The sequence below is a fragment of the Rissa tridactyla genome, chromosome 9, assembly GCF_028500815.1.
Source record: "Rissa tridactyla isolate bRisTri1 chromosome 9, bRisTri1.patW.cur.20221130, whole genome shotgun sequence".
Classification (NCBI taxonomy): domain Eukaryota; kingdom Metazoa; phylum Chordata; class Aves; order Charadriiformes; family Laridae; genus Rissa; species Rissa tridactyla.
In genome coordinates this window covers 27,173,083-27,194,569 of record NC_071474.1, presented here as the reverse complement: position 1 = coordinate 27,194,569, position 21,487 = coordinate 27,173,083, and the positions used below count along the sequence as shown (strand labels likewise).

Below are 21,487 nucleotides of genomic sequence, written 5' to 3'. Positions count from 1 at the left end.
CACCTTGCAGCTGCGGGACACAAACCCACCTTCAGAGGCTGGCAATGTTCCCCGGCGCCCACAGTGCTCACAGACCCACCGGTGACCATTTCGATTTGGCAGCATGTGTGTTTTGATCCGGTTCCTGGGTTGTTACCCGCTGTGTCCCTGCCAGCGAATCTCTCGGACACGTGGCTTCATGCTGCCGCCCGAGTATGTGAAGTTGTGCGTGTGCTCAAGGGTTTTGCCAGACGAGGTCCTTGGTGGGCACTGTGCAATGCTGAGGGGTGATTCCCAAAGCTGCCCTGAGTGCGAGTCGGGCAACTGAAACGCTTGCTGCTCTGGCAGATGTTTTTCTTTTCCTCCATGGTTGGCGAGGTCCTTGTCTCCAGGCTGGATAGCCTAGCTCTGCTGTAGACAAGAGTCTTGGGCCCTTCAGGGGAGGATTTTCATGAGTACATCCCAAGAGGGGCGATTTGCTCCACAAAGAGGGTCCCCTGAGCACAGGGTTTCTGTGTCTGTGCTTTGTCTCTGGGCCCCACTCACCTTTGGCTCATGGCTCCTTAGGATCAGATTTTGATGTCACTACCCATCCCTCGCTTGGAAGGAAACGAGAGCTAACGGGGGTCAGGGGTTTCCCTGGCCCTCTCCTTGGTCTCTCCCTACCTACTGTCCTGTCTCAAAAATCAGGCTATTAATCGCCCACCTCCCTCTTTCGCTAATTGTCTTGTCAGCATGTGTGAAGCACACTGGGAACGGAAAGCCCTAAGTGCAGATTAAGGAGGATGCCAAGTGTGTTATTAGCAATTTCACCCTATGTCAGAAAATTAAGGGAATAAAATGTTTTCTCTCTGCAACCTACTAATGGCAACCTCTTGGGCAACGCAGTGAGGATGCAGATGTATCTTATTAGAGTGACTTATTAAGACATAGATATTCCTCTCTGTAACTTCTCACTCTTTCTTTGTTCTTGTTTTTGTTTTGTTTTTTTTTCTTTCCGCTGCAGCAGACCATGTTGAAATTCTGAACAGTAAAATTATGGAGCACCAGGACTTCTTGGTGGGAAGCTGCGCATGGCCTTTCTGTATATATCCCCTCTTCCCTCTATCGTTCTCTACCACCTCTACAGTAAGCCTGTTGCAGCCTACATGTTAACCAAAAACTGATCAATGGGAATGTCAAAAAAAAAAAAAAAAAAGCACTATAGAAACAATTAACAAACAGCGCTCTGTTATATGAGATATACAAGTAGAAAATTATAATAGACTTTTATAACACATTACTTTAACACACTTAATCATTTTATGACTACCATCCTGATAAGTGCATCTGCACAGCGGACTGTTGGTTTACTGTATACTATCGATGGATAAATGTTTGTCTTGTTTTTAAAGTGTTATCTTACTGTTTTGTTTACATCATAGTCTATTGATTTGTTTTAAAGTGTACGTCATTATCAAGTATACTCAATACCATTTTTTCATTATTGTTATGTCTTAAGTTTTCATATACTGTAGGTTTTATGGGTTTTTGTTTGTTTTTTACTAAAAATGTTATTGTGGGAAACAGGAATTATGTGCTTGAAAAACGTGACACAGGAATGTTCTGCCCTTTGCTGGATTTTGCTCTTAATGTCAGCTAAAGTCGCTTGTGTTAAATGCTCCTTTTATCGTTGAAAATTTGCCTTCAGAAAGAGTCTCCAAATTTTTTAGTTACAAGTGATACGAAAGGACAGCTGTCATTTTAGTCCAGTTCAGGGTATTTGTTTCAATACAACGAGCTGATTCTGGAAATTTTTGGGAAAAAAAAAAAAAAAAAATCCCCAAAAGCCCACCCTCAGTAAGGGGACAGGAGTGATTTGCTCAGACTGTGGTAAACATCACGGGGTTTCTGCAGTTCTGGTGTCCATTGAAGTGCATTCTCAGCTGCAAACGGCGCACAATCTCTCTTGCTGTTCTCATGGTGCAGTCCAAAAAAAAAAAAAAAAAAAAAAAATAAAAAGACTAGGTGGTGAAGGGAGAGAGCTTCAGTTGGGCAAAGACTCACTGTGCTGGAGAGGAGCAAATGCCAGATGTTAGCTGGAGTGAGCCCGCAGCCGTGACTTAGCCCAGGACGGGTAATACCGTGCCCGGGGGCTTGTCTCATTTCGGCCTGAAGTCTTTACCTGGCTCTTCTTGAAATTTTGTCAGTGTGTACCGATTATTTAATCACCGTTTTCCATAAGTGGGTGATCTTACCCCATGATCTCTGGCCCTTTAAAGCAAACACCGGTAGCAAAGCAAGAAAAAGCTCGGCGTAAGCTTTCTACCGTGGATAAACGTTCACCTTAATGGAGCTCCGGTAGGTCAGTGGATGTATTTTGGCACCTTCTACTTGATCAAGAGCAACGTTTGCCACACAACAAGGGCTAGTTCTCGATACCTCCTTTTCATACGCACGAATTAAACCATTTCCAGCCCCTGCACCCTGGACAGCCCAGCCTGTCGTTAACGCTGCATTGCTGAACAATCTGGCTGCAGAATGCATTTTAGTTGAGGATACAGCCACATTCATCCCCCTCGTAGCTCTACAGTATCATTGGCGTTATGGAAGAGATGGATTTGCTCCGGTAAATCCGCAAACTCGGTTCTAGGAGAAAAGAGAATTGTTATCAAAACCAAGCAAGAGGCCAATTCCCGGTGTCTGGAGGACCAGCCACCCCAAGCTCACAGTGGTCCTGTAGGGTGCCAAATTTTGACAACCAGGTTGCATTTTCTTTTCCAAGTTCCTCAGCCCTGGTAGGGGACTTTCCTTGCCCCCTCTCCTCCAGCGTGAGCACAGCTGGTTTGCTAGATGTGTATCTCCATGGACCACAAGCGATGGAGGGGCATCTAGGGCACAACCAGCGTGTCCCAGAGCAGGCGCTGCCCGTGTGCCCATGGAGACTCATTCCTAGCAAGAATCTTTGAAGACCCCAGCTCGAAAAGACATTGAGACAGAAGGAATCTCTCCATTAATTCCAGCAGGCTTTGAACCAAACCCTGAGAGAGGGGGGAAAAAACATTCCCCCCCCCACCCCCCAAAGCCCTCCTTGCTGAACCCTGTGTGTTGACAGTCACGTTGCCCAGCCATCAGCGTTTACGAGCAGCAGCGTTGCCTGAAATCAGACTCTCGTTTTTATATTGGCAACCACATACCTGTTCTTTTCACCACTGAGTTTCTGTTTCCCAAAACCATAACGTTGTTAGTGGAAAAAAAAAAAAAAAAAAAAAGAAGTGGATTTGAGTACTTCCTGTTTGAAATTATTTGTGTATCAAAAATGGGTTTTGCACAACCTGTGCCAGTGCCTCAACAAAGAACAGAGCTGATCTTCTTAAGCCAGAAAGGATGCGTTCAAGCTTGTATAGCTTTATGAGTTCAAGGAGGTTAGAATTTTTTCAGTGCTAAATGGATTTTTGTATATCTTGACACTTTGATGTAACCTCCTATTTTATTTATCGACTTAAACATCTGGCATAGATGTGCATAGAATGTAAACCTAGAATACAGCTGTTTTCCTGTCACATTTAAAGCACTGAAAAAAAAAAAAAAAGGATTTAAGGATTATTTTTTATTAAAGAGGTCCAATGAGGGATGTTCAGGGTAGTTATATTAGGTGCCACAACAGTTTTTATATTGCTGGCAAATTTAGAGTTAATTTGTAAATGAGTTTAAGGAAAGAAAAGCTTGAAGCACTAAACTTCACCAAATTCAAAACAATCTCGGCAAAAATGCCATTTTGAGGTAGCACTATTTAAACTAGTTGTGCAATGACTTGCTCTAATTTTCTTTGTTCAAGAAAGAAAAGAAAAAAAAAAAACAGTCGCCAGACTATAAATTTCCTAAATAGACTATTACAAAGTCACCGAGCTAGTAAGTGACTCTAAACAAATGTCATAAAAGCATGAATATCATCCTTTATTTGACAAGAGATGTATGTAAGTTTGTTTAAATCAATATAATTTTAGTGACATTTTTATAAGCTTCCCACTTTCCATGAACCTATATTTTTTATTTATCCAAAGTTATTTCTCTTTGTCCATTTCTCTCAGCCTTATGCAAACAATATGCAAGAAATGCTGAAACTTGGATAAAACGGGTCATGCAGAGGGAAAATGAAAGCTGAGATTGATCATTTTCACGAGAAAAGGTTGTTAGTAGTTTCAATAAAAAGTACTGCTACTAAACTGTAACATAAGCAGACAATAAAAGAGGGATTTAAAATAAAATGGATTCATAAAACTATTAAGATTATTTTTGTTAAATACAGTGTTTTTAGTAATTTGGAACATGATTTCACAATCAGACGTGGGTTGGGTTTTTTTGGGTTTTTTTGGTTTTTTTTTTTAGTTGGGAATTTCTAGCCGATGATTTTTGACTGTGTATTTTAGCCTCGCGATGTTCCGGTAACGCGTTACCTCCCCGGCCAGCCCGCACCGACCCCCTTCCCGCACACCCCGAAGCCCTTCTCTCCGCCGCCTGGCACCGCGCTCGGAGCGTTCCCGAATGTCGGCGCCGCCGTCGGGCTGCCCACCAGCCGTGGCCGCTCCAGCTTCCCCACGGCACGGTCCCCCTGCCGGAGCCGGGCCACGGGCATCGGGGCGGCGCTGGAGATGGGCTTGTGTCCGGTGGGTGCAGCCGGCCGGAGGAGCTCGTGTGGGGCGAGATGTCTTCTCCTCCGGCTTGCGGGCTGCTGGCTGGGGTGGTAGAGTAGCTCTGGGACAACGCGGGTCCACCGTGCTTGAGAAAACTGGAGTCCTCGTTCTGTTTATCCCTTGTACATTTCACAGACATGAAAATTGAAAAAGGTGAAATTTATGAGGAAAATCTAATTTCCCATTCCTGTTGAATGGATTTAGTTTGATATTGACCTGATTTTACCATGTGCCTGTTGAAGGCCTTAGAGTATATACTGTATGTTAAAGACTGTAATAACTTTAAAAAAAAAAGAAATAGTTGATAGCCTAATCCAAATGTAAATATAGCTACAACACGTCGTTAGTAGGCTACAACGCATTAAATCATGTCATTTATTTTCATTTCTCTACCATTAGTTTTTAAGGTTTTCATTATTGCTTTTTTTTTTTTGATATCTTTAGTAACTAATGAATTTAATTTTGAAGGAGAGTTAGAGAAAGTTTAAAATTTTTAATACATGTATTCAGCCCATTTAGTTATATTCTAAACCAACACTGAAGCATGGTAAGGTATAGAATACAGTCCATAACTAGTTTGTATAGTTTACAGTTTAAGAACAAAATTAACTTTGTATGTAACTCCTACAATGATAGATTCATTGTTAACTAATTATATTAAGTTGTTGTTGCTATGGCAACAAAACTACAACATGGCTACCTTTGTATACATTATTTGTGAAATTTTCACATGTAAATTAAAAGTGATGTGTAACAGTATGAGCTTGTTAAAGGTACAGTTCGATACTGTCAGATAAAGATATGATTGAATATTTTTAAAATCCCAAAGTCCCATGTGAACGCTGAATTTGTGTCTTTGACGTCACTTTTTCAGTCAAGAAGTTTACAACACATGGATTTAGAGTCAGGTTTTATAGCTTGTAGAAATTGTTGTGTGGCAAGGGTTATTCCACAGTATTTTCGCTTCGAAAACGCGACAGCCTGTATTTGCGATGTAGTGACCGGTCTTGCTTTCATTTCACGTTCAGTCACACGGCGGGAATTCGGAATTAATCCGTTTCAGTACTGTAGCGATTTTTTTTTTTTTTTTTTTTCTTCTCTCTCCAGAAATTGAGCTCTCACGCAATTAACGTTACGATCAGGGCTAAATAATTAAGCATATAACTATTTTAATACTAATTTATATTAGCAAAAACTGTACATAAGAAAAAAATAAAAAATAAAAAAAATATTGTGGAATGACCCCGTAACAGTGTTGAAGATACAAATATGCTGCAGTTAAACTGATTCAGTTAGTGTACGAATGTGTGAGACACACCTTTTTTGCACTTATGTACATAGTCCACGAAAGAAATCCTTGGAACTTATTTTGAATATAAAAAGTCTGTAATAATACAGGAAAAGTTTGTAAAAGAGATAGGTATTACTAAGGCTTTGAAAAGGAGGAGTTTTTTGCTATAAAACTTATCTGAAAGCATGATGTTGCTTTGCTGTTGTAAAAGCTTTGTAGTTTGCCATAGCTTATTATACAGCAGACTGATACCAGGTCAGCTCCAACCTGCAGCACAGAGAAATGGGAAACAGTGCTTAATTAATTAGTAAGGTCACTAGCAAAGATTTGAATGACTTTTTTTTCGTCTTCTTTTTTTTCTTCTTCTTCTTTTTTGTTTTTTTTTTTTTCTTTTTTAATCGGCCTACATTTTCAAACACACCCCAGGTCATGTTTCTGCCAAGGCTGTGTTCTCGGTGAATCCTATTAGGACTGATAGCTCCGTGGCGGCGTCCACGCATCTTTCCTAGCCCCTAATCCTATTTCTGGCTGGGAGCGTTTATCCGTTAGAGGTGACTGTGGTTGCAGCGAGCGCTTTACATCCCAGAGGGAATTTGAGGTGTCGCAGCCTTGCTGATTTTTTTTTTTTAAATTTTTTTATTATTATTGTTTCCGGGCAAGGTAACAAAACGGAGGGGTGAGATGAGCAGTGGAAGGACGGGGATGGGTTTGGGTTGTCTTGGGCTGGTTTCTTTTTGCTGTGTACGGCGGCTGTGGCGGTCGTTTGAGAGAGCAGCGCCGGCTGATGGGGCAGGGGGTGGAGGCTGAGGCTGGTGCTTCTGCTGGGGTTAAGAAGCCCCATCGAGCCGCCACCAGCGGAGAGCACCGCTGCGGTCCCCAGCCTGCCAAGCCTCTTGGGTCCCTTTCACTTGGCGGTGGTGCTGCCAGGGCTCGGCAGCCCCGAGGCGATTTTGGAGAAGCCGAAGCCCCTGCCTTGACCCGTGTATTTTTGATTAAAACAAGTTGGGTTTGTTGGGGTTTTTTTGCAAAACCCAAGCCCCGGATTCCCTTCGGAAAGGTGGCTGGTTTTGCCGTGAGGCTGGTCCCAACCCAAGTGATGAGTTCAGCCCCAGAGCAGAACCGGTGGGGTATGGCACCCGGTGTCCCCCTCTCCCTTCCCTGCCTGGTCCAGGGCCGGGGGCCGCAGCGTCACTGCCCAGCGCAGGACCTGCTCTTGGGCCGCCGCTGCTGCCGTCTCGGGGGTGTCGCCGTCCTGGCGCTGGCAGTGAGCACCCAGCCAGCCCCCAGCGCACCTTGGGGGGTGTTTAAGCGGGGGTTTTGCCGAACGGGAGCTGTGGCATCGGGTCTTCAAAAACCAGAGAGAAAAGATCAGATACTGCCTCTTTTCATGGCTGTTACAACAACCTAGATTTTAAGATGAAATAACCGGCGAATTCTAGCCACTGTGCTGTTAAGGCTTCCCTTTGCTGTCTTCAGTTTTTGTAATCAAGCTCTTTCTCATTTCTAGGATTATGAAAGAAAAATATTTTGCACTATGAAATGCATCGTAGCTGGTCAAACTTCTTTTCACTGGGGTGTGAGCGTGAGCGTGACAACGCTGCAGAAATCTTTGCTGGTGATCTTTACTGACATCCTCTATCATCAAAAATAACTCTATATGCCTCTCAAATGAGCTAGTTAAACATGCAAAAATAACACAACTATTAAATAAAATGAAGTTATTTTTCCAAACACACAACAGAGAGAATTACCTGACACCGAATTACAAGGTTCCAGTTCTTTATTACTGTACACAGATGCTATTTGATAGTGGTGGAAGCCAAATGATTTTGTTGCCATGGCTTTTGTATCCTAGCAGATGAGGGGATGATAAGACCATTCTTAGGTTGGATTATGGGATATTTTTTTTTCTTTCCAATTAACTTTGTTTTAATCATGTTTTTTATTTAAATCATGAAAACGAACCGAGACTCCCCACGCTCTTTATTGTATCACCTGACAACAGATCACTTTTTTTTTTTTTTTAAATAAATACAGAATTGTATTTTAGGCAATCACTAAAATCAAAGAGAGAATGTTCTCCTAAATTGTCAAATTGTTAATTTAAATCTATAAAAACATTTATACTGTACTGTGTAAAGTAGATCTTTAAAGCACATTCTTCTTCTCATAGGCATTTCTGGTAAAACAAAGTAAGGGAAACATTAGACGTCAATGGTATAGTTTAGAAAATATATACAAATGATTACAGTTAGCCCTGTGGAATTGTAAGAAATTAAAATATCATCAGATCCAGACAGGCGTAGGCTAATGCAATATTTCAGTTCCATAACACGATAGTTCATTCCCTCAACTGCTACCAACAGGGTGTACGCTTTGAAGTTCTTTTTCTTTTTGCCACGTTTATATTGCTGTAGTGCTTGTACGTGCTTTAGAAATGTGCATAATGCTACTCATTTTAGTATGTTACTTCTATATTGTTATTGTTTATTTTTTGATCTTTTAATAAAGTGGATAAAATTCTGGGTTATGTTTTTTATGGATCCATATCTACACATTAATAGGAGTTTAAAAACTTTTCAAGTTCCAGTTTATTAGTCCCAAACTTTAAAGGTTCTGATGTAAAAATAATAACTAATGAATTTGATTCAATGTTATATCTAAAGTGTAGAACAACAGAATAAATTTCTTTCCAGAAAATACCTTCAGTATTTTGAATTCTGTAGCCAGTGCCTCCTTTTTATCGGATGCATTCGGCCTGTCCTATTAAAGTTACTAACACGAGACATTTGTATTTTAGAAAAATAAAAAGTAAAACTTTCCAGATGCTGCCTTTTGGTTTCTCTTGTGCCTTAGACCTTCTGAGACACATGCCATGTGCTGTGCTTGGGCTGCATTTTTCCTTGCTTCCTTTCTGACCCGATCTGGGATGCGATTAGAGGGAAGATGAGAGATGTGCATTTGAAGATAACCATGAAGAATAAATGGACTATCGTCCGAAGGCCTGCGGCTTTTGTAGCACAGTGAGGTGTGTGTTAATTGTTCTCTTTCAGCATTTGTGGCAGGTGTCATTCTGCGCATCCCAGTGCAGTAACGCAACAGTCGTCTCCCTTTGGCCGCAGCCCGGAGTGCCCGGCTCTCCGGGAGCGCCCAGCGGGGGCTGCGGTGCCAGGGGTGCCCCTCGCCTCCCGCAGCAGCTGCCGCCGAGCTTGGGCTGGACTTCTGCGAGAGAAAAATCGCTCCTTGCTGAGTTTGTTTGTCCCTTTTGTAACGTTGCACAGATTCCACGGTGTCGTCACCTGTGTGCCAGCAGCATTGCTGTAAAAGGGGGCTTTTTACCCTTAAACTGGCTTGAGATCTCCGCTCGCTGTCTAAAAGCTTTGGCTTTTACCAGTCAGTCTCAACACTTACTGGGTCCAGCTGGAGGCACCAAGCCGAGGAGCGTGGCCGTGCCGGGCTGCAGCATCGCTCATCTCGTGGGCAGCAGCAGAAGACAACATCAGGAAGCCCCTGAAGATGCGAGTAACGGCTCTGCAGGCGTCCGAGTGGTGGTCTGGCCTTGGCACCTGGGCTGCGGCGACACGGGACGCCAAGGGGATGGGTGAGCCCAGATGGTGCGACAAGAGGGGTTTGATGCCAACACGGGAAAGGGGAGCACAGCACGGGAGGGAATCGCGGGCCGTTTTCCCAACGGAGTTCAAGAATCTGACTCGGGGGGAGGGGGGCTAAGCAGGAGTTTGAAAGTAAGTATTTTGGGGGATGCAGGTCTGTTAGAGCTGCTCAGGGACAGGAGGAGGTTCTGCAGACACGGCTCCCCCCGACACCCTTACTAGGACACGCCATTGACTTTGAGAAAAGACAGACTAAGCCCAGGACAAATTATAGAACTGTTTCGTTTTCATCAGCCTGTTTCCCTGACTACTTCTTGCAGATTAATTGACTCCATTTGTGTGTCAAGGTCACTTACGGCTTTTTTCTATAAATGACTCCTGCCTCATCTGATGGCACAATTAAGTGTCTGAATTGTTTCTAAAGCCAAAAAATGGGGAACTGAGACTTTTCTGAGCAGTGGATGTTGCAGTGGTCCGGGCGTGGTGTGGGATCCTTCCTGAATGGGTACAAGATTTTATTAGCAGCGTTCCGCTGGTTTGGCTTTCTTGGTGGGAAGGGGATGGGGACTTGCAGGGGATGCTTTCCTCGGAGCCGTGGGACGGGCTGAGCCTTGGCTGCTTGGAGACGCCAGCTGCGCTCGAGGGAAGCGTCCCCTGTGGGGAAGGTCGGGGATCCCACGCTAGTCCTGAAATTCAAAGGTGGCCCATGAACAAGCAGCTTTAAGTCATGTGTCAAGGCTGAAGAGCATCCCCCTGGGCCAGGGATGTGGGATTTCACCTGGGGCCCGTTTGCAGAAGCCCCAGGAGGATATGCTGCAAACTGCTTTATAGGTGACGTTGGATTAAAGGATTAGAGCAAACTATACGGGATACTGTATTTATGGCAGGTGTCATTTGGAAATATTACAGCACGTAGCCTATCTATCTTCCTCTCCGCTGGGGCAGTTTGTGCAGGAAAGCCAAGTGAAATAAAAATCTCCATTTAGCTCTTTGGCTGTTGAAGCTTCAGTGGGAAACAAGGGGGTAAAAAAACCCCTGTTTTTCAAGGCTTGCTCCATACTCAGATGGGCCTCTGTGGTCCAAAGCCGGTTTTTATTCAATCCAGACTTAGCACTGGATAAATAGATCACTTTCATCTATTTATGATGAGAAAAAGGAGACTGAAGAAAGAAGTGTTTGGCTAATCCCCGATGAGCTGTGGATCTAAAGTATCCTCTCCAATGCCAGCAGCCGGTTAACCCTTCCCAGGACGGGTCGCGCCGGAGTGCGTTGCAGCATGAGGAACAGCGCGTCCCCTCTCGCTTGTGCTCGGAGCAGTTCCTGCAGGTGGTGGACTGTGTGCCTCTTCCCACCCAGGAGGGACCCTCCCTTGAGTGCATCTCTAAAATGGCAGCACATCCCAAAAAGCGATCCCTGTGAAGGTCCGGGAAGTCCTCTGGGGTGAGGCCGCAACTGGAGTGCTGTGTCCAGTTCTGGGCTCCCCGGTTCCAGAAGGACAGGGAACTGCTGGAGAGGGGACAACAAGGGGCTACCAAGATGCTGAGGGGACTGGAACACCTCTCTCATGGAGAAAGGCTGAGGGATTTGGGTCTCTTCAGTCTGGAAAAAAGACGACTGAGGGGGGATCTCATCAACGCTTATAAATACTGAAAGGGTGGGTGTCAGGAGGATGGGGCCAGGCTCTTTTCAGTGGTGCCCAGCGACAGGACAAGGGGTAACGGGCACAAACTTGACCATGGGAAGTTCCACCTCAACATGAGGAGGAACTTCTTTCCTGTGAGGGTGGCAGAGCCCTGGCACAGGCTGCCCAGAGAGGTGGTGGAGTCTCCGTCTCTGGAGACATTCCAAACGCGCCTGGAGGCGTTCCTGTGCCACCTGCTGTGGGTGACCCTGCTCTGGCAGGGGGTTGGACCGGATCATCTCCAGAGGTCCCTTCCAACCCTAGGATTCTGGGATTCTGTGTCTGCAGGCAGAGGGACCTGCACAGAGATGGAAAGAGCCACAGCCTGAAGGCCATGGGGATGGGCTTGGAGGAGCAGGAGCCCAGCAAGCTGTCTCTGACGGGGTCCTAGTCGGGCTTGGCTCAGCTGGAAGATGTTTGCTGCAAATGTCTTTGCCCTTTCCTCCTCATTTTGCCTTTTTCAGAGTGTCTCTTGCCAGTCCATTTAGCAGCAGCGTGCTCCATCCTCTCCCCGGCTGTTCCCACTGCCCTTGCCCGGGATCCTAAGGTGTAAATCCAGCCCTGAGGCCACGGCACTGCAACACCTGCACCGGCTGCCGCAGGGAGGATCGCCGCAGCTGGGCAGGAGGCCGTGGGACGATGCTGCCGCACTGTTCAGCTCTCTGCAGCTGCAGCTGGGTTGTGCAGAGGTATTTCTGCTTTGCTCTATGGTGCATGTAAATTATTTGCTCGTAAATGTTATCCGCGCCTTCCCAAGGGAGCTGCTGCCTTCCTCCCCTCTGCAGCCATCGCCTGCTCGAAGCCTGTGTTTGTAATCGATGCAGCTTCTGCTTTAATGCTTTGCACGGCCATAATTCAGCTGATCTCCGCGGCAGTGTTTCTGCTGCAGCTCCTGTGTGTCCTGCGCATGCCGTGGAAGCCGGTGGAGGGCTTTGCGGCTGTGTCCCCGCTGGTGGCCCTGCTCACCCCACGGTCCTGCCAGCCCCCCATTTTGCCCCTGTGCCTGCGGCGCGGTGCCAGCTGGATGCCTGCAGGGGCTGCCACTGGTGAGCAGCTCCTGGTGAAGGCCCCAGGGTGCCCAGGGGCGCTGGGTGGTGTTTTAGGGTGCATGTATCTGCGCCAAAGCAAAAGTGTTTGCAGGCGCTTTGCAAGGCTTCTGGAAAACTCCCACTGAGGAAAAACACTGTTTGCTTTTCCCTGCAGAAACATAAGCCTGAATCAAAGCTGTCGGCCGTCTCGCCCTGTGGGGTGAGCCTGCCCGAGTGTCACGTTCTGCCGCACCCGTAAGGAGATGTGGGATGTGCCCATTAAATCATCGCTGTTCTCAGAGCCGGCACGCGGCAGCGCCCGGGTGGGGACAATGCAAAGGTAAGTCCATGTATTTGCTGGGGTGCAGGGTGCTGGAGGCCACCCCAGACCCACGACGTCGGGGGTGTGGGAGGAGCGGGGGCTGGCTCGGCAGCTCCCCTGCTCTGAGCATCCTTTGAGCTCCGGGGGCTGGGTGTGCCCAGTCCTGCTCCCCCAGCCCCCTCGTGCCCCACAGTGCCTGCAGCGGGAGGATGGGGGGGGGGTTGTGCAGGAATTCACACGTGGAGATGCTAATGTGCTATTGCATAAAACGGGGATTTCTTCTTTATGTTGGGGGCCCCTGCGTCCAGCTCTGGGGACGCAGAAGAAGGACATGGACCTGTTGGAGTGGGACCAGAGGAGGCCACGAAGATGATTGGAGGGCTGGAGCCCCTCTGCTGTGAGGACAGGCTGAGAGAGTTGGGGGGGTTCAGCCTGGAGAAGAGAAGGCTCCGGGGAGACCTTCCAGCCCCTTCCAGTCCCTGAAGGGGCTCCAGGAAAGCTGGGGAGGGACTCTGGATCAGGGAGGGGAGCCATAGGACGAGGGGTAACAGTTTTGAACTGAAAGAGGGGAGATTGAGATGAGATCTGAGGAAGAAATTCTTGACTGTGAGGGTGGTGAGCCCCTGGCCCAGGTTGCCCAGAGAAACTGTAGCTGCCCCATCCCTGGAGGGGTTCAAGGCCAGGCTGGACGGGGCTTGGAGCAACGTGGTCTGGTGGGAGGTGTCCCTGCCCAGGGCAGGGGGTGGCACTGGGTGGGCTTTAAGGTCCCTTCCAACCCGAACCATTCTATGAGTCTATGATTTTGGAGAGGTTAATGAGGATGAGATGGGGTTCTAGACTGGCTGGGATTAGGGCCTTGGAAGACTTTTTAATTCCCCACATTGTGCGGTACAAGGGTAGGGGCTGTGGCTGGATTTGGACCAGCAGGGTTGGGCAGAGGGTGGTCCATGCTGGGGAGGGAGGTGGGCTGCAGTTCCCCCCACCAGGCTGTTGCCCCTCTGCCAGCTTTGCTCAATTATGGGAAAAGCTTTAAGCTCTCACATTGGTGTTGTATTTACGTCTGCACTGTATTAGGGCTTGGCATGGGGAGAGGAGGCAGATTCCTCACTTAATAAAGAGTGTTTTAAAGGCATTTGTCATCATGAGCCAGGAGGCTGGGGTGAGTGGGGTGGGTGCTGTGCTGCCCCCCTGACCTGCCCCGCTCAGCTCTGGCCTGCCTGTACGCTCCAGCTCCAGCACCCGCAGCCCTGTGCTCACACCCTGAGTACCAGGGCACCTGCTGCCGGGTCAGAGGAACCTTCTCTGCCCTGATTACCCACCCGGTAAAGGGTGCACATGCCGGTCCCAGGGCTGCAGCCGGTGATGCCCCAGCCCATCTGCATCAGGACAGCTGCTGGCGGAGCCCAGCTGCCCTCCCACGAGGCTCCGGGGCTGCCGTGCTGGCAGGAGGCCCGTCCTGCTGGCACTAAATGTGTCATCGGATGGTGATCAGGGATAATGAGTCACGAACGCCCACCGTCAGCCAGCCAGCCCGGCTGCACAGGGCTGCAGCATGTGGGCAGGAGCAGGGAGACAAGAGCTGCTCCAGCCTGAGCTGCCTCACTCCTCCTCTGCCTCTCCCCGCCTTCAGCCTCATCGACCCGCATCTTCCACAGGACACAAAACGACGCAGCATCCCTCTGGCAGTGCTTGCCTGGGGATGGGGTGACAGCTCCACTCCCCCGGTCCAGTGTGGGGACATGACGGTCCCCCCATACCCCTGCTCACAGGTGCCTGGCACTGCCACAGCTCTGCCCACTGCTGTCGGACAGCTTGGCAAGGATGGGGCAGGGGTCTGCCCACCGAAATGTGTGTTCCCTGGCCTGCAAGTAGCAGAAGCTGGGGCTGGGCCAGCTCAGGGTGTGCTGCCGGAAGCAGGAGGAGCCTCTGGACTCCCCTTTTCGGTGTGGGTTTTTCCTTTAATCTGGTAATCCTTGAGGCAATTTGAGCCAGCAATGTGCACTGGCAGCCCAGAAAGCCAACTGCGCCCTGGGCTGCATCCCCAGGGTGAGGGGGGGGATTCTGCCCCTCTGCTCCGCTCTGGGGAGACCCCCCCTGCAGTGCTGCCTCCAGCGCTGGGGCACCAACAGCAGAAGGACACGGAGCTGTTGGAGCGGGGCCAGAGGAGACCACGGAGATGCTGGGAGGGCTGGAGCCCCTCTGCTGTGAGGACAGGCTGAGAGAGCTGGGGGGGTTCAGCCTGGAGAAGAGAAGGCTCCGGGGAGACCTTAGAGCCCCTTCCAGTCCCTGAAGGGGGCCTACAGGAAAGCTGGGGAGGGACTCTGGATCAGGGAGGGGAGCCATGGGACGAGGGGGAATGGTTTTAAACTGAAAGAGGGGAGATTGAGATGAGGTATCAGGAAGAAACACTTTCCTGTGAGGGTGGTGAGCCCCTGGCCCAGGTTGCCCAGAGAAGCTGTGGCTGCCCCATCCCTGGAGGGGTTCAAGGCCAGGCTGGATGGGGCTTGGAGCAACGTGGTCTGGTGGGAGGTGTCCCTGCCCAGGGCAGGGCGCTTGGAATGAGGTGGTTTTTAAGGTCCCTTCTAACCCAAATCGTTCTGCGATCCTATTATTAGATCCAGATTTCAAGCTGCTGGTCGTGGTGTCTGTGTGAAGCTCCCCATGCTCTTACGGAGGGGCAAAGCTCAGCCCTTGGTTTGTTGGCAGGTGGGTGAGGAGCTCTCGAGTGTCTTCTCGCCCCGCTCTGCCCCATGAGTGGCACTTCAGCACTTTGCTCCTTGTCTCCTAACTCCAACCCATGGAGCCGTGCGAGGGCCCCAGCCTGGGGAATGCCAGGCTTTTGCACCAGACGTGTCTGTTGCAAGAAGGACAGGAGACAAGTTGTGGTTGTGGTTCCGGCAATGTCCTTTGGTTGAGCCTGGTGTGAGTGCACGTGGCAGCCCCGTGGCCGAGGGCTGAGCTGGGAGTGCCAGCAGCCACCCTCCCCTTCCCTCCACCCCTGCTGGAGTGAGCAGGAAAAGAAAAAATTTGTGGGGTCCCCACAGATCCAGCACTCACGGCAGCTGCTGCTGAACCAGCCCCAGGAGCAGGCACATCCCCAGCACATCCTCTCCCAAAACCACCACTGGGGTACCTGGGAAGGGCCCCAACCCCAGGCAGAAATCAGCCTGATGGGGAAAGCTTTTATTTTCTTTCCGTCTTTGTCTTCTCCAGGGAAGGGCTTGATTATTCCTTTCAGCAGCACAAAGTGCTAGAGAGGCTCAGCAGCCTGAGATTCGTTTTCTCTGCACTCAGCCCAACATTTCTGTGCACAAGGAAGCAGCTTTTTTTCCTCCCCCTTCCCGTCCTGCTGAGACGTGGCAGATGACACCAGGGGCGGTGGCAGCCACTCACCAGAGGGCGGGCAGCAGGGGACCCTGCAGACCCATGCAACCCAGCCGCACACCAGCCCTCACCTGGTGCAGTGCCAACGGTGGGTGTCGAATCCTTTCACTGGCGGCCGTCAAAGAGCAACTAGATCTTGCCGGGAGAGAAACACCGCTGGGCTCAGCCATCAGCGTCACCTCGAGGTGCAGCACAGGCTGGGGACCTTCAGCTGCAGCCTCTGCTCCTGCTGTGCTGTCCATCCCCATTCACCTCAAAGCACTGGGCAATGGAGGGTGATTTTCTTTCTAGGGAACGTGCAAAAAATTGTGTCAAGCAGGTAGAACATGCAAAGACCTTATGTTTAAGTGATAAGAACAGAGTGATGGCACAAGGTATGAAGACTAAACACAGAGGGATTTGAGGCACTTTGCAATTATGCAGCTAAGCTTAAAAAAAAAAAAAAAAAAATTAAGAGACCTGCAGAATTTTAAGAGGATGGGGAAGAATTTGGCATGAGATTAAATATTGGGGAAAAGATTAGAAAAGCAAAAAGCAGGATGTGAGAAAAGCCTGAGGGATGTGGCAGATGGACCAGACCAAGGAGAGCTGCTGGCCCATGGATGAGGACTAGACCAGGGATGGGCCTCGGCACTGCCCCCCCCAGCACCCTGAGTCCACATCCCCGCACAGGACCTGCCTCCGGCCCTGCTGTGGCACAGGCAGAGGCAAGACAATCCGTTCCCTGGCACCGGCATAGCTGGGCATGCTCAGGGGCTGCTGATGCCAAGATGTCTGTGGCCATGGATGAACGAGGGAGCAGCCCCTTGGCGTTCGCACCAGGCTCTTTTTGTCCGTCTGTGCAGAGGCGGCTGGCTGCCTCCAAGGCTGGAAGGGAGCGCTGGCCCCCTCGGAGCCACGCTCGCTTTCACCAGCCATGGGTTTGATCCTCTCCGGACTGAGCAAATAAGGGAAATCTTTGAAACGCCGAAGCGCCGCTCTGCAAAACCAAACCAGCCAGCAGCCCCTTGCTGCTGGAGGCAGAAATACAGCTGGGGTTTGGGTCACTGGATTTTATCCACAAAATGAACTTGAGCAAGTTCTTAAAATGCAGAACAAAATACTAAATACCACGGGCAATTACAGCAGAGACCTCTGGAGTCCTCCGCAGCATGGAGAACCCCAGCAAGGCTGTTGACAGCCCCCGCTGCTTCTGATCCTGGCTGGCAAATATTAATTCTGTTTTTTTCAAGTTGAGAAATTAACTGCTTTGCAACCTCAACCAATTTGAATACCCTAATTAAGAAGTTCCGTTGCTTTTCTCCTCCAAGGACCCTCCCTGAGCACTTCAACCCCTCGGCTCTCGTGCTGGGCTCCTGGAGCAGCCGGCCTTTGAGGTGTGCTGGTTTGGCTCCCTCGGATGGCAACGACGGATGCCACACGTTACCCAGGCTGCAACTTTCCGGCGTGTTGCGGAGACCCTCTCTGGTGCCTGGATGGCCTCCAAGCAGCCAGGTGCCGTTTCCAGAGGAGATGACAGGCTCTGGCACAGAGGACATGCAGCTTCGCACTGTCGGCCTCCCTTGCCAGGAAGGCTGATAAAGTGTCTCCTAATGAGCTCGCCGTGTTCTTGCTTCACAGACAGTTTTGTTAGCTTTTTGCAAATGCAGTGTGGGGAGAAGTTCAGCCTGGCTGGCCGATGCTCGTAGCTTTGCTGATGCACTTGTCTGGAAAGCCTTGTCCTCCGGCCTGAGGTTGGTCTCCTCCAGAAGCATCTCAGCCCATGACCTGCCTCCACCCTCACGGGAGCCGCGTGCAGCGCAGCCATCTGAGGACATGCGCCTGACACACGGACTCTCTGGTGACTTTGCCGCGTGTGTGTCTTCAGCTGTGGCTGGGGAAAAGCAATGGGTGGGAAAGCGAATGCTGTCAGCGGGTGAGCAAGGCCATGCCACGCGGAAGTGCCACCCCGTGGCAGTTGGTGCCGGTGGCATTGCCCACCCGGGAGACATAACTCCCGTGTGCCATGAGTGCTGCCAAGATCCGGATTTTGTGCATGTATGCATCCTGTCCCAGCCAGGAGGAATGCTCAGGGTTGCCCTGGGAAAGAGGCACCGGTATTTCAGCAGAAATGTCCCCACATCACCAAACCAAGGCATCCGAGGAGAGGTGCTCGGCCATCTTGGAGATAGCGCCTGTCCCAGGTCTGGAGATGAAGCTGCGCCGTGGTTGTAACTGTCTCGAGCCGTCGCGCTGTACGGGAGCACAACCTGGCAGCTCCCACCTGGGGATTCAGTGTGCTTTAATGAGCTCAGCGCTGGGATCTGCACGGAGGAATTAAGGAGTCGGGATAATACTTGTCACTTTGCTACAAGGAAATTGTCAAGTGAAAAGTAATTTATTAAAAAGAAGAAAGAAATGTTTTTGCTTATCAACATCGTATTAAAGTATTTTCTCAATACCCCATTTGGGATGAATTTTACATTTTCTCTCTCTCATTCCCTCCGAAGCAGAGGTTTTCACTCTAATTAGTTGTTGGCTGCTTCATTTTGCTAGTGCATTTCATGCACAAGTTTGCACATTTCTGCAGCATTTAAATTGCGGATGCTGCAGGAATATGACTAAAAAAAAAAAAAAAAAGAAAAACCATGGAATTTTAAAAACAAATGGGAACTCTTCTGTTTGACATCAGTTTAAAATTTTCACAAATCTAATTTTCACAAATCTTAAAAATATATCTTGACAGTGTATTTACCTTCCCCCCTCCTTTCCTTTCATTTGGGGTTTAAAGCAACAGGTTTGGTTTGTGCGTTCACTGTTGCCTTCTGGCTTTTGATCTTAAGGATTTTGATCTTAAGCTTTTGAGCTTTAAGGAGCTGTATTTTCGGTTTTACTCTACTACAATGTTGGCTAGAAACCTTACAATATGTATGTATATACATTTCTAGGGAGAGGCTGTCACGTGTGTTGGTGATTTGACAAGGTTAAGTCTGAGGACAGCCCCGTCCCCTCAGCTTTGCAGAAACGTGTGGAAGTTGGTACCCAAGGAGAGCGTGCCGTGCTGGCGTCACATCGTATGCATGGAGGATGGGCTGCTTTTTGGGAGCCACGGAGCTGCAGCTCAGCACAAGCCCAACGCAGATGCGGTGAACGATAGCTGGAGTTGCTTCCCAGGCACTGCAGTACGGATTGTATCAGCTCGGACTGCGAAGGGCAACAAGGAGATAGCGCCATGTCTGGAGAACACAGGAAGAGGAGCGACCTGTGAAACCAGCTCGTTTGCTGCACCACGGGTGTCCTCGCACAGAGGGGTGACTCATCGTTGCCCGGAGACTCGCTTGCCGGCCCCGGGTGCGAGAGAGATGCTGATCTTGCAGGCAGGAGACGCAGCACCAGAGGGGATAACCAGGCAAGAGGGCTGGTGCGGAGGCTGTGAGCATGGCAGGGTGTAGCAACAGCATCTTCCCCTGAGGTGCTGCTTGTCAACAACAACCAGCTCCTGGGCTGAGCTGTTCTAAATGGCTGGTGATCTGGCACCATGCCTGGGGACCAGAGAGAGATGCTTCTCCTCCCAGAAATCCCAATAACCTCCTTGTTGTATCATTTATAATTCAGTTCAGTCCCACTTCTGACCCATAATCCGTAATTGCTTTGGAAAATGTCCTTTTCCTTTTTTTTTAAGTGCCAGCATGCCTTTCAGTGCTACTAAAGTAATGGATAAAAGCTGACGGACGGCAGAAATAAGAAATTTCTGAGAAAGCTCCTCAGAATTTGCCTCTGAGTCATCTCCCTGTTGGCAGGAAAAGCTGGTGAAGAAAAAAAGTATCTCTGTAGGTCGTACTGCCTGAAACAGCCCCAGAATTAGGAGTCTGGGCCAGGTGAACACATCCAGCCCCTAAAACACATTTCACTGTAATCTGAAGGAGTTGAAATCGAAAGCTGTCATCGTGGCTACGTGACTGGTACGACAAGACGTCCTCGAAAGAGCCGCATGTGAGAGCAGCCTCCAGTGCTCCGACAGCCATAGGAACCCCGAGGAACCAGTCCCTACCGTGCAGCTTACATGCTGAACACCATACGGCACAATAACTGGATTAGCAAAACCTCTGGAAGAGGCGGAGAAGAAACGACACTAGGGCTTAAGCTGGTTTTGCATATATTTACGCAAATGATGCGCTCAGCTAGACGGTAACTTAGGTTAACTAGGAAATCCAGGCTATCCTTGCTGCATATCTACCCAGCTGCCTTCGCTCGGCAGCCTGATGCAGGCTTCCTGGCAGAGAAGAGCCTGGTTTATAGCTTGGGCAGACAGAGTGAGTCACAGCAGTGAGCTGGTCGATAATGACAGCGTGGACAGCCTGCAAGAGGCAGCGGCAGCAGCCGGGCAGCATCCGTGCCGTGGCTGGGGTGGGGAGGTGGTGCAGTCCCACGCCAACATCCACAGGAGATGTTCCAGACCCCTCACTCCCTCCAGAGCTTGGGGATGCTCCTCTGCCACCTCTTGTGGCTGCCTCTGCAGGACAGGGCGCTGCCTGCCCTCCCTCCTGCCTCCCTGTGCTGGGCAGGATCCGTCCCTCATGTTGGTGAGATGGGGATTGCAATTATTCCTGGCCCCAGCTTGTGCCATCTGTCTGTTCCCCGAACATCCCTGCAGGATCTGTGTCTTAGCAGGTTAATTTAATAATAGCCTGCTTTATTGTCGCTGGCTACAGGCATGGCATAGAGCAGCTGAGTCCATCAACAGCACAGAGCTGCTCTGGCAGCAATCAAAACCTGCCCAGATGCTCATTTGGGAGGTTTGTTTTGCTGAGAGAGGGCAAACCTTCCTTGGGCAGCACCGAGGGCTGAGCCCTGCGCCTTTCTCCTTGGCAGGAGCTGGGGAGAAAGTGGCAGCAGAGATTAAATCAGGCCTTTGACCCAGGGTGTGCCGCACCTCACCGGTATGGCACGGAGGTGGTGATAATGAGGGAGCGGCAGAGCGGCAGTATCGGCAGGAGGTGCCCTCTGTTGCTGGCTCAGGGCTTGGCCATTTATGGCAGAAGCAGCTATTCCTATCCGGAGTTTCAAAACCTTTTACATCACCAGCTATTTTTGTGGCTCCAAGTGCGTGGTAGCGTATAAGGACGTGAAATAGCTGCACAAACCATTTAATGAAGGGACGGACTCGCCTTAAGGACCATGAGCAGTCGGGTGCGCTTTGGGATCAGCCTGCCTTTTTTTTTTTTTTTTCAGCCATAGACATGTGAGGCCAGGTATAAAATGCTGTGAGTTGGGAAATAACCCTCTGGGAATCTAAACCGATACCGATTATGCACCAAGGAGCCAGAGGGAAAAAAATACAGGTTCCCAATCCCACACCCATCCCCTTGGTCTGTCCACTCAGCCCAAGAGTGAGGCACCGCTGGTTAAGCCAAACTGCGCCAAAATGTATTTGGTTTTTCTTCCTGTTTGCCCCATCGCCGTGGTGCTCTTTTCCCCTAGTTCCTCTCCCTTAGTCATTCCTCCACCCATCACAAAGATAATGGACCAGCAATGCCAC

General features: G+C 49.6%; 1 protein-coding gene across 13 annotated transcripts in view; it reads left to right on the top strand.

The window, feature by feature from the left end:
• The window catches only part of MBNL3 (muscleblind like splicing regulator 3), a 98,673-nt gene extending 89,904 nt beyond the window's left edge, over positions 1-8,769 (top strand). For 10 of the 13 annotated variants that reach the window (XR_008468318.1, XR_008468314.1, XR_008468316.1 and 7 more), the window contains one exon: positions 986-8,769. The gene's annotated coding sequence lies outside the window, so the exon portion shown is untranslated. The remainder of the gene's footprint in view (positions 1-985) is intronic. The other 3 variants (XR_008468315.1, XR_008468317.1, XM_054213484.1) reach the window with 1 other exon arrangement.
• The last annotated feature ends 12,718 nt before the right edge of the window (positions 8,770-21,487 follow it).